Source organism: Polypterus senegalus, chromosome 6, assembly GCF_016835505.1.
Source record: "Polypterus senegalus isolate Bchr_013 chromosome 6, ASM1683550v1, whole genome shotgun sequence".
In the NCBI taxonomy this organism is placed as follows: domain Eukaryota; kingdom Metazoa; phylum Chordata; class Cladistia; order Polypteriformes; family Polypteridae; genus Polypterus; species Polypterus senegalus.
This window is the reverse complement of record NC_053159.1, coordinates 62,940,675-62,954,397: the sequence shown is the minus strand read 5'-3', so window position 1 is coordinate 62,954,397 and position 13,723 is coordinate 62,940,675. Positions and strand designations below refer to the sequence as shown.

At 38.2% G+C, this 13,723-nt stretch overlaps 1 protein-coding gene across 6 annotated transcripts in view; it reads left to right on the top strand.

Annotated features, from left to right (window-relative positions):
- acot7 (acyl-CoA thioesterase 7) overlaps positions 1–13,723 on the top strand; it is a 238,928-nt gene that overhangs the window by 206,941 nt on the left and 18,264 nt on the right. The gene's annotated exons all lie outside the window — the stretch shown is intronic.

Sequence of the window (13,723 nt, the reverse complement as noted above, 5' to 3'; positions counted from 1 at the left end):
TTCTTTATTTACATTGCACAACTGGCTATGACTGAACATTTCCTGTAGGTCCAAAAATCCCTTACAAACTCCTTGTTGCATGAAATCCCTACAGAATCGTAACATTTATTTATTTATTTATTTTGCTTCACTTGTACAGTGCAGTTATTTCCTGGCCTACATGATTCTAATTTTAGTGTGACTTCTGGCAGCCTGCAGCTATGCTGGCCAGTCCTCTCATTAATATTGCATGTGTATAACATGGCATCATTGACATGCTATTCTTCAGGTTTTAAAATCCACATATAAGACTATTAAGAATCCTTAAAAATATAGCTTATAAATAGTGGCAACATGCATAATCATATATTGTGCCATTCGTTGCTCTGCCCAAACAAAATATTTATATGTACATCGTTTCACCTTCTTAATGAAGATTCTTTGCCATACTGAGTCAGCCTAGCGACACACAAGTTTTACGCTGTAGGACTTCAATATATGGGTTTCAGACGATACAGCTTTCTGAGATAAGACTCATTTCCTCCATAAACCTTCACCACGTGCAAGACATTTATGTAAAATAAGAAGCCTAACTTGTACATTGTAACATTATAATACTAACATTGTATCACAATGACCTACGCATAACTGTCAGTCGCTAAATTGTCTCAACCCCCCATAATTTATTATTCACAAAATACAGATTGCTTGCCATGTTGAGCGCAATCTCAAGGATGAATGAAGAAGCTACACTCTTAAAAATAAAGGTGCCAGAGTGAATCTTCAGAGTGATGTCATAGGAGAACCATTTTTTTTCCCCCAAAAGATTCATCTATATGAAGGTTCAAGAAAAAACTTATTTATTTACTTTGTAGATCTTAGCAGGCTCCATACAGTAAGTAACCATGAATAGTTTTGTGAAATACCAATGAGTCATGATCCAAGTAGAACTCTTGCTGCATACATATGTAACACAGGCTAAGTGTAAGTTTTCTTAATCTGTTAGTGCCCTGATATTTAGCCTACCAAACATGAAAGATTTCAGTTTTTTTCTACATATTAATAAGTTTTTCAAAACAGAGAACCGACTTCATATACAAAGAACCCTTCCCTGAATAAAATGATGCTTTGTCAAGCAATGGCTATACAAGGAACCACACTGTGTTAGTAAAGCACTATAAAATGCCATTCAAGAACCGTTATTTGTAAGAGTGTAGATGAGATAAAAAAATTTAATTAAAGTTTCTAAAAAAAACAACAAAAATTACAAACTAGTACTTACAAAACCGCAGCAAGGAAAACTTTTCATTGAAGCATTTGTCTTTAACAAGAGGCAAATTAGTTGACACAGATTTTCCACCAACATTAAGGAAATTTAAAAAAAACTGGCACAAAACAGATTTTGCCATCTAACACCTGAAACTCAGTCCTTGAAGCAGTTTAAAGAAACAGAGCCACCATATATCAGCCTGAATAGCAGAGAGTGGTGGATATCAAGAGAACAGAAAAGAAGACAAATTGAGGTACCAAGGGTGTGTGGTATGCCAAATTCATGCAGATCCCACTCGAGACAAAGAGTTAGTACTGAGATAAATACTGCATTACAGGTGCTGGTCATAAAATTAGAATATCATGACAAAGTTGATTTATTTCAGTAATTCCGTTCAAAAAGTGAAACTTGTGTATTAGATTCATTACACACAGACTGATGTATTTCAAATGTTTATATCTTTTAATTTTGTTGATTATAACTGACAACTAATGAAAGTTCCAAATTCAGTATCTCGGAAAATTAGAATATTGTGAAAAGGTTTAATATTGAAGACACCTGGTGCCACACTCTAATCAGCTAATTTACTCAAAACACCTGCAAAAGCCTTTAAATGGTCTCTCAGTCTAGTTCTGTCGGCTACACAATCATGGGGAAGACTGCTGACTTGTCAGTTGTCCAAAAGACGACCATTGACACCATGCACAAGGAGGGCAAGACACAAAAGGTCATTGCTAAAGAGGCTGGCTGTTCACAGAGCTCTGTGTCCAAGCACATTAATAGAGAGGCGAAGGGAAGGACAAGATGTGGTAGAAAAAAGTGTACAAGCAATAGGGATAACCGCACCCTGGAGAGGATTGTGAAACAAAACCCATTCAAAACTGTGGGGGAGATTCACAAAGAGTGGACTGCAGCTGGAGTCAGTGCTTCAAGAACCACCACGCACAGACGTATGCAAAACATGGGTTTCAGCTGTCGCATTCCTTGTGTCAAGCCACTCTTGAACAAGAGACAGCATCAGAAGCGTCTCACCTGGGCTAAAGACAAAAAGGACTGGACTGCTGCTGAGTTATGTTCTCTGATGAAAGTAAATTTTGCATTTCCTTTGGAAATCAAGGTCCCAGAGTCTGAAGGAAGAGAGGAGAGATACAGAATCCACGTTGTTTGAGGTCCAGTGTAAAGTTTCCACAGTCAGTGATGGTTTGGGGTGCCATGTCATCTGCTGGTGTTGGTCCATTGTGTTTTCTGAGGTCCAAGGTCAACGCAGCTGTCTACCAGGAAGCTTTATAGCACTTCATGCTTCCTGCTGCTGACAAACTTTATGGAGATGCAGATTTCATTTTCCAACATGACCTGGCACCTGCACACAGTGCCAAAGCTACCAGTACCTGGTTTAAGGACCATGGTATCCCTGTTCTTGATTGGCCAGCAAACTCGCCTGACCTTAACCCTATAGAAAATCTATGGGGTATTGTGAAGAGGAAGATGCAATACGCCAGACCCAACAATTCAGAAGAGCTGAAAGCCACTATCAGAGCAACATGGGCTCTCATAACACCTGAGCAGTGCACAGACTGATCTACTCCATGCCATGCTGCATTGCTGCAGTAATCCAGGCCAAAGGAGCCCCAACTAAATATTGAGTGCTGTACATGCTCATACTTTTCATGTTCATACCTTTCAGTTGGCCAACATTTCTAAAAATCCTTTTTTTGCATTGCTCTTAATTGATATTCTAATTTTCCAAAATAGTGAATTTGGGACTTTCATTAGTTGTCAGTTATAATCATCAAAATTAAAAGAAATAAACATTTGAAATACATCAGTCTGTGCGTAATGAATGAATGAATGAATCTAATATACAAGTTTCACTTTTTGAATGGAATTACTGAAATAAATCAGCTTTGTCATGATATTCTAATTTTATGACCAGCACCTGTATATAGTATGTGAGACACTGTAGGCCACCTATAAAATAATAGTCTTATTACTGTGTAAACTGTAGCCTACTCTTTATCACTTTATCCGTACACCATATATTTTATACGACTTTTAAATATTAGGCCAACAATTAGGGATGTGCTGAAGTTTTGGCCGCCGAAATTATTTAGCCAGAAAGAACAAAAAATGGTAAATCCAGTATTTGGCCAAAAGAGGAAAATGAATGCACTTTTTGGCCAGATGTGATTTTAGTTTCTTTTACTCTTCTCCTGTACTGTAAGCAATAAATAATACATTTCACTGCACTGCATTGCATTGTAAAGAGTATAGATGTCTTCTCTAGAGGATTGAACAGATTAGTTTACAATGAAGAATGAGTAGTTGTGACATACAGGGGGAAATTGCAATGTTTTTATGAAAGCAGATGGTAAAGGAATTGAATCAGGGCACAAAACACTTATAGTTAAACAAGTTGAGCTTAATTAAGAATGAGGATGATATGTGTATGGTTGTGGAATTTTGCCCTAATATATTTGGTTTATAGTGCTCTACATGTACAGTCTTATCTGCACGTCGACAGCTGCCTTAAGCAAAAAGACTTACTAGCTCACCATAAACAGTCCAGACAGTTAAGCTACACCTGTGCTAAGCACCAAAGCAGGTGCCCGCTCACCACACTGCTTGTTTTATTGGAGGTATATCCCCTCAGCTGCTTTCACCCAGACCAGGTACTCTTATCTCTATACCTTGAATATATTCTCATGGAAATTTCTATGTTTGTTATTTTGGTTTTCCTGTATTATAGAGACTATTAATTGTTTAATTTAAGTATTGGATATCTGCTTTATAATCCCCAACATATACAGTTTTACCTGCATGTGGACAGCTGCCTCAAGCAAAGAGACTTACTAGCTGAGCACAAGCAGACCAATTCGTTGCTTCAGACATGAGCTACACCTGTGCCAATCACCAAAGAAGGTGCCCACTCACTGTGCTGCTTTTTATTGAGGACATCTCTTCTCAGCAGCTGACCCCTGTGGGAATATGGCAGTCGCCCACGCCAGGGGCCTCATGTATAACGCAGTGCGTAGAACTCGCACTATAACATGGCGTAAGCACAAAAGCCGAAATGTGCTTACGCACAGAAAAATCCAGATGCAGGAATCTGTGCGTACTCCAACTTCCACGTTCTTCCGCTACATAAATCCCGATCAGTGTGAAAAGTAACGCTCATGCACGCGCTTTATGTAACGCCCCAACTCCTCCTAGAATTACGCCTCTTTGAATATGCTAATAAATATAAATCGCCCTTAAGCGCAGCCTTCTGTGAAAAGACAATGGGAAAAGCATGGGTGAAAATATAAGAATTTCAGCGAATACCAAGTGGAGGCAAAGGAAAAACATACTATTTGTTCAAATAAACCGTGGTATAATCAACAAAAGGAAGTTGATCGAGTGACATAGCATGTTGGAGAAACTTGAAAGCTCACGTTCACAAAATCGCACAGTGCCGGAAATAAAAAAGAAGTCACATATCAAAGTCGCCGTGAAAAGGCGAGTTGTAGCCCACTGTCTGAGTGTCATATGAAATCTTATTAGGGTACAGATAAAAAAAGGCACGCAGTGGGGAAAAAAGCACGAAATGTTAACTTCAATCTCGACATTTCCACTTTAATCACGTAGTTTATTTTGTCATTAAAGTAGAACATCATAAACTCCAACTTAAAATCGTTTAATTAACCAGTTTCTCAAATCACATCGTAATTAAAGTAGCACGTTAAATGCTTTGTTTTGTATTTGATCTTCTATGTGCTCTGTGCGTGTGAATCACTACTTTAAACCAGCTCTCTTCCTCCAACTGGACACAGAATCCATTACATTCGTGATATTACAGCCCTCTGAATAACTAAAATACTGAGATGTATACGTGATATCATTTTTATGATGATAGGAGTTAAAGCACGTTATTAAACATGAGTTTCACGGTACAGTGATTGTGTGCAACCTTCGATGAAATAATTTATTGCAGCAGTACTCAGGGGCGGCTCTAGGCTTGTGGTGGCACTGGGCAGAGGAAGAATCGGTGGCTCCTTCGCCCGCCTATGTCAGTAAGGTAGCTTATGCACGGTGGATGGCCAATTCCGTTGCAGACACTACATAGCCGACTCGTGCTCATGACACAAGCATTTAACTTTTGCCGAAATTTGTCGCTGCGTTTTTAGCTGTGTTGTTATTTTTCTCTTTCTTTCTGCCACTGCAGTCCTTGCTTTTCTTTCCCCAAATACCCAATCACCACACAATCAGCTCTGTAATAGAAGTTAAGCCATCTGTAAGCTTAGAGCGTCGGTTCTTCAAAATGTTTAAGGAACATTGAAATATCTTCGTAGTACAAGTTTAATTATTCTATCCTTCACGACACTCCCAGTGAAGAATATAGATTATTTAAATGAAGTTAAAGTTTTATCTGTATAATATAATAAACATATTTTGCTGCATTTCACCTTAAAAATGATATCGTCATTATATGTAAATGCGGGCTTTATAAAGTGGCTCAGGTTGTGTACTATTATAGCTGTAGTGCAAGTTTACAGTGGGGTGATTGCACTTATAAGTACAAACAGTTCTACAAGGAGCAATTGATTGAGTTATTGGGATGAAACAATTTCCGAACTGCGAGGTCCACAGGAAAGGCTTTGAAACGTTTTGCCGTGGCTGAGACAGCGTGTTCTTGAAGCTGTATACCGATAATTCTCTTTCCGATCAGCTGCTGCTGTGATTCACACTCAGATACAGTGATATAAATACTCTGAGTGGTGCAGTGAGAGTAATATGGAAAAAGATGATCCGCTGTGACAACTCCTAACCGGGAGCAGCTGAAAGAAGAAGAAGGTGCAGTTAGAGTTACAACGCTAAAGCAGTTATGGTATTTGGAATACTATGGCTATTCCCGGTACCATTATATTGTTAAAAGTTAATTACAATCAGATGAATTACACTAATAAACAATATGCGGTTAGTTTCAGTGTATTTATAAAGCCGCGTCAGGAAAATAAGGTGTAACCACACAGGAACAGTAGCACTGTTTCCAGTCTGCAAAACCGAGCGGAGAACTTGCGTACGACAAGGTATGAGGTACCGTGGAAAAGTGCGTGGCTTTTATACTTCACGATTTGAACGTGGAAAAGTTCTTACGCAACATTTCTGTGCGTACGCACCGTTTATACATGAGGCCCCAGGTGCTTCTATAAGTATACCTTGTACCAATCAAGTATAAAACCAATATATTATGAAGCAACATTAATAGAAACACAGTAAAGTTGATGGTAGCAAAAACAGTAAATATATTTGAAAAGAGTCTTGAAAGTTTAAAAAAAAGTGTCCTGTTAAAAGTATTTATCCAGAAAATAAAAATGATGAAAGGCAAGTCTTTAAAGTCTGGGTACAGAGCTGCTTTAGCCTGGTTTTCCTTGCCAATTTCTTTGGCTTCTTCATTCTTTTGTTGTTCCCTTCTCTGCTCTCCTTGTTCTTCTCTCTCCTGCTCGGCTCTTCCTGTTTCTGCTCTGCATGCATCCCAGATTTAACTTCATGTCAGATAAGAACGATTATAAGAATAATCTTGAATTGTTTGCCTTCCTCGAATTGTTTGTCCATTTGGATTCTAATTACCCAATGTCTAATAAATTACAAAAAGGTATTTGTAACAATCTATTTTTTTAAGGTTCTAAAAAAATTATCTTAAAGATACAAAGGTCATGTCAGTAAAGATATAGAATTTAAAATCAATCTGTAGTAGTCATTGAAAAATATAGAGTGTGTTTAAAATGGAATTAAAGAGTCCAGTGCTTAAACGTTTAAGGAATCTGCATTTAAACAAAGTTAAAACATGCAGGTTTTCTAATTGTTGGGTGTTAACTCAGGTGTCCTTATTGCTGGCAGGTTAATCAGTATTAGCTCACAGTTCATATTTTGACTTGTATTTACAGTCCAAGTTCTTTTATGTATTGATTAATACATAGTTCAGTATTATAAGCTTTGAGCATTTTTTCATATTTCTATAACAATGCAATATGACTTGCAATGGACAAAGCACTGCTACAAGCTAAATCTGCTCATATTTTATTACTGTTTTTATTTATTCACTCATTTACACTATCTGTTTTCAGTTCATTTATTTAAATATGCTGCGGTGGGCTGGCACCCTGCCCGGGCTTTGTTCCTGCCTTGTGCCAAGTGTTGGATGGTATTGGCTCCAGCAGATCCCCGTTAGGATATAGCGGATTGGATAATGGATAGGTGGATTGATTTAGATATGCCCCCCTTGAAAAGATTGACTCTTGTAAAATAATTTTCCATTTTCTTGCAATATCACAAAAACAAATGTGTGAAAAGTGCTATTCAGTGCAGTGTTTTCTGCTATTTTGTCTTCGGCCCAGAATTTTTGTTGGTGCATCACTGCTAACAGTAAATTCTTCCTAATTTGGCAGTATTTATGAAAATAAATACTACTAGCAATAGTATGTATTTTATCAATTTGTCTTGGAGCATTGTTCTTTCTTATTTATTGTATTGTATTGAGTAGAAACTGACTGTTTTATTCATTTATTTTTGATGGTTATTTACATTTTCTGTCATGTTGGCAGCATTGGGATGGCGTCAGTCTGGTATTCTAAATTCAGATTAGGGCAACACAATGGTATAGTGTTCAGCACTGCTGCCTCACAGATCTAGTATACTGGGTTCAAATCCAATGCCAGTTGTTATTTGTGTGGATTATATTCCACAAAAGTCTCTGTGTGTATTTTTTTTCTGGGCTCTCCAGTTTTTTTTTACATCACAAAAGACACGCAGGTTAGATTCTGTGGCAACTCGGTATATATGTGAGGAAATGCTCTTATGGACTGAGACCCTGACTTGAACTAAAAAGTTTTGAAAATGTTATGTTATGTAATTGCTGGAGTACCTGGCCACTTATAAAAGAATCTCATTATGCAAACTCAGTAATTCTGTACTTAGGACTGATCAGATTCTAAAGATAATTGAATACTTGTTACTTCCTAAATTAAATTTATCACCTTGTTTAAAAACTTGTCAGATGGTACTTTACTTATACCAAAAACTAGCCTCAATGATATGAAATTTACCCTTGATGGGACACAAGGCACAATCACCAGTTAATGTGACATGCATAGTTTTGGAATGCGGGAGGAAATCCTGAACACCCTGAGAAAAGCCTACTGATGCATGTGGCGAATATGGAAACTCCACAGAACCAGGACCTGGGCATGGAGTTTGAACCTAGGATGGTGAATCAGGGAGGCCGCAACATTAACTAATATGTCATTCCTGGATATAAATTTATGAACCATAAATTTTAAATTAAAAACTGTCTCCTGAATTACAAATATAATACTGTATGACTGCAGGTATAAATATATCACAATTCAAAAAATTGTATTATGAAAATCTACCAAAATAAAGCTTAGCCCGAAGCATTTCTTGTGTGTCTTTTTGATTTGAAAAGCCAAGTCAAGGTTTCCTGCTTGTTGGGACATATTTACTATCTTAATGATTTTTACTGTATTTTAGAAATATAACATTTTTTTCTAATAAATGTATACTGAGAAATGTTGATTAAGGATTAAAAAAATAATTTTAAAAACATATAAAACAACAAATGAAATTTGATTTGATATTTAGGAATAGTACAGCCGCCCCAGATAGTTCAAGGTTATAAATAGCACATTGACAAGCCCCTGGCTTCTATTTTTTGACTTCAGGTGATTTTCACTCGTGTGAAAAAATCCTCCTCGTGTGTCTATTTTTAGAACATCTTGTTTTAGCTCCCAGACGGGGGGCTGGGATTGGCTGCAGTGGGCTGCAGTGGGCCGGAGAGAGGGGACTGCAGATGGTCTTGTGGCTTTGTTACCCTTGAGCGCTGCTGCTAATTAGCATATTGGAAAAGAGGAATAGAGAAACAAGGGAAGGCCTCTCGGAAAGCTCTGTGCATTAGTGTCACACAAGGCATTCCCCACTTAGCAAATAAATGTGTTGTTAATGGTAAGAAGAACTCAGAAATAAAGGTCAGCAAATGGTTGACTGGGAGCTGTCAAATGTAAAGGTAGGAGTCTCCTTTTTATGTGTCGGAAGAGCAGGCTTTTTGGTCATTGCAATGGTATTTTTACAGATTTATTAAAGAAAGCAGCTGAAGTATGATGACAGTTACAAGACTGCCCTGGTTTTCAGAAGAAACCTTTTGTCAAATCAAGATGACCAGATTACATGAGACCCAGCAGACTGATTACATGGCTTCACCAGCCCCTAAGCCTTTTTGAAGTGCCATAATTTCACTGCTGTCAAGATGTTACACTGCAGACATTACTGACCCTGACATAGAGGGCATAAAAATAACCTGCTTTAACCCTGTCAAACACATGCATTCGAGCAATATCTGAAGCAGTATCTCCAATCTCATTTCTCTGATGCTGTCACATATTAGCTGGTCCAGAGATTTTGGCTGTTTAAACCCTGCCAAGCTCAATATTGTAATATTTAACTTTAGAAGTCTGACCAGAGGCCAAATGAAGCAGAATATTGGTATTGGGTAGGATTATGTTCTCAAGTGGTAAAGATGAGGAATACAGAGAATATTCAGTAGGGATATGCCCTCAATCGGGAAAACCGGACAGAATATTAGGGTCTGACAGGTTTAGAAAACTACAAGCTGCTGATAGCTGACAGTATCCGAATCCATTATGATAAAGCTATAGTACCTTGAGTTCTGATAATTTGTTGGCACGAATGTAACTATGCAGGGTGCAAGAGGCTAAAGTTTTAATGTATCGTGTATTCTATTGTCGTCTTCATGTGAGGGTTAGGGATTAAGAACATGCTTACCTAAACTCAAAGTCTCAAGGCACCCTTTTAGAAATTCCCAGTTGCTCACAGACCAAATGAGAACTATTATCTTTGTAGCATTTCTTACCTCTCCTCACAGTGGGCTGTAGAAGTGCCCAGGGGACCTCCTCACCAGATGCTCAGACTCCATAGAAGCTGCAACTTAATTCTAAAGTCTCCCAAAATGTCCAGGTTGTCTCCTGTAATTGAGAGAGAACCTGGCAATTATGCACAAAAACATTTTTCTTTTGATCACTCTGCATGGCTTTTCATTTTGGAGGATGGCTAAGATGAAGTTTGACTAATGTATAGAAAGTTTTTTTCTTAAGCACTTAGTTCATACTTTGTTGCCATTTGGTACATCTGACACATTTCTGCGCCCACTGCTCGGATCCATTGGTCAGTCATATGGTTTCCTACACCATTTTTTGTAACCAGGCATTGAACCATATAAACTCGGGACAGTAATCCTTCCTCAATTGTGGAGATTGAGCCAGTTGTAGATTTCTGTACCCTTAGATTGTAGGATATTGTTTCTTTTCTCAACCTTGTGACCCTCACCTGTACACTTGTGCATTAGTGTGTGAGGGTGGTTACAGTCAAATAAGGTACATATGTCAACAGCATCTGCACACAGGAAAAAAAACTGCTTTCACGTCTCCAAACTGGAAACTTTTCAATTACTGGAAATCAGGAACCAGATAGGTTGGAAGAAACACCCCTAGTGGAGTATAGTGTCCATTCTAAATGTGTTTTATCTCATCCACCTGTGTATTCTTGCTGTTTTTTTCTGCCACTCAAAATATTCCTACCATTTTCCAACAATATCCAGCTGAAGTTAATTTTTCCTGTCTCCCAACTATTTTTTTTGAATTGGCAGAATTTTTTTAAAGACTGCATTCTATTAGTGCACACCATACAGTGCTAGATTTTACAGGCACTGAACACCTTTTGGCTATAACATCTAGTAATCCTCATCACCATAGAGGTTCTCTCCTATGGTGAAACCTGGAGATGGGTGTGCACGTACTTATAAGGAGCAGCTGAAATCTGTTCACCTGGAAGTTATGCCAGTAGACAAAATATACACCTCAGTGCAGTTTTTTTTTGTTGGAAAAGGGAAACTTGGAGTGTTTCTTGCATTCATGTTTCTATTTTGAGAATCTGCTTTCTAACTCTCTCTAGCCTTCCTGCAAGATTTTAACATTCTAACATTGGGGAACACCAGAGGCATCTGGAAAGGTGGAAAAGAGAGAAAAGGTCTCCCAAGTCTGAACACAAGTGATAAATTATTGCTGGATTTCTGTGCTAGTTATGGATGGGTCATAGAAATATCATGTTTGTACTCAAGGCTGAACATGGAGGTGCATCTTGGAGCACAGACCAATGACTGACTTGGTATTCTTGTCCTCTATAAATTTCTGGACTCTTGTTAAGCAGTTCTTTGAACTAGACACCACATATGGACAGGTTTATAGGGTCATTATTGTCATGTGTTAAGAGTATCATAGTGTCATTAGGTGCAGGATAGGCACCATATAAGGAGGCTACTTGGACACTAACACATTAATGGACTGGAATGGGTTTGTTTCATGTGTTTTGTTTATAGCTTTCTTTGAGTAGTTTGTCACTGTCTGACTCATTCCTGGCTGCTCACCACAGTACTGGGGGATAGATTTTAATAAAAGAAACTGTATTGTTTCTATCTCAAGAACCACCTCAGTTGCAACATATATTAAGGGCTTGTTAATTATGAACTTGGTTACATTTTAAGGATTTTGCTCATTTCTCATTATTTTCTTTCTTAGATAGCTGCATCATATTCTGAAATGATCTTTACATAGCTAGCTGGCACACACACAACATTTAAGATGATGCAGTGTTGTTTTGAGAACTAGCTTCCTCTGACACTTGTCTAATAATTGAAATGAAAAATAATTTTTCCATTACATTTTATTTACTTTTAGAAACTAAAATAAATGCGGTTTTGAAAGTCCTGTCCTTTTTTATTTTAAATACTTAATGCAATATTTTCACTTTTCATTTATAGTTGTGTTCGGTTGATTGTTTAGTTCATGAGAAACATGTTGCTGTTATTATTTCTGTTGCTCATTAATTTGAACTTCACTAAATATTTGATCACAAAATAAAATTGGACTTTTTGAGCAGAAAACATTTGCGCTTTTGTTTCAAAAAAACAGCACTGTATTTGAATTTTTTTATTTATACATCGAGAGACATGGTGGTTAGTACTGAAGTGTCTTAACTTCTGGAGTGTTTCAGATCCAGACCTAGTTACTGTCTTTGTTCAGATTGCCTTCTCTGCCCATTGATTTTTTTAATAAAAATATTGCAACTTTTCTTCAACATATAATATGTGCTTTATTCCAGTGGTGTTTCTGAATTGACCCATTGTAATTGTGTGATAGCGCACATAAACATGACTTGCAATGGACTGGTACCCACCTGAGGGTTGCACCTGAGAAAGACCCCATCCACTTAAGTCTTGTACTGGATTCAGTATGGCAGATGTACAGTCCCTGACAAAAGTCTTGTCGCTTGTTTACAAATTGACCTGAAGTGCCGCTAAAATATATTTCTAATGAAGATTTTGTTACAAGAAATGGGTCATTTCAATTCCATCAGCTTTTGTAATAATGTTTCAGTGCAAAACGAAACTGACAAAAAGTATTCTAATATTCACAGCTTGGTAAGGCCCATTGAGTCAATTTTTGGCAGGACGTAAGTGTTGTCGCCTTGTCATATGAGCTTCACCTGTGACTAATAATGGATCAATTAGGTCTCAGGTGTGTATAAAAAGAACCCCAGTACGCTAGACCTTCACATCAACTGCAACTAGACCTCTGCAAACATACCTAAGATTCAAAGTGTTGATTATCAAGAGGCTGAAGACCAAATCCACTGCTGATGTGGCAAACACCTTCAATGTGTCTCAGCGTCAAGTTCAGAGGATAAAAAAAAGATTTGAAGTGTCTGGAGACGTTTTTGACAAGCCCAGGTCAGGAAGACCCCGCAAGACAACTGCTCGAGAGGACCATTTGTTGGCTCGAAAATCCAAGGCCAGCCCATATTCCACTGTAGCAGAGCTCCACGAGACCAAGTCACCTGAAGTCCCTGTGTCAACCAGAACAGTTTGTTGGATTCTGTCTCGAAATGGCCTCCATGGTCGAATCAGTGCCCATAAGCCAGCACTAAACAAAAGACAATTGAAAAACCGTGTGGCATTTGCCGAGGCCCACAGCCTGCTAAAACGATGGACGCTGGAAAAGTGGCAGAAGGTGGATTTTTCAGATGAATCTTCTGTTGAATTACACCACAGTCACCGCAAATATTACAGGAGACCTACTGGAACCCGCATGGAGCCGAGATTTACCCAGAAAACTGTGAAGTTTGGTGGAGGCAAAATCATGGTCTGGGGTTACATCCAGTATGGGGGTATGCGAGGGATCTGCAGGGTGGAAAGCAACATCAATAGTCTAAAATACCAAGAAATCTTAGCTACCTCTTATATTCCCAACCATAAAAAAGGCCAAATTCTGCAGCAGGATGGTGCTCCATCGCATACTTCCATCTCCACATCACAGTTCCTTAAAGCGAAGAAGATCAAGATGCTCCAGG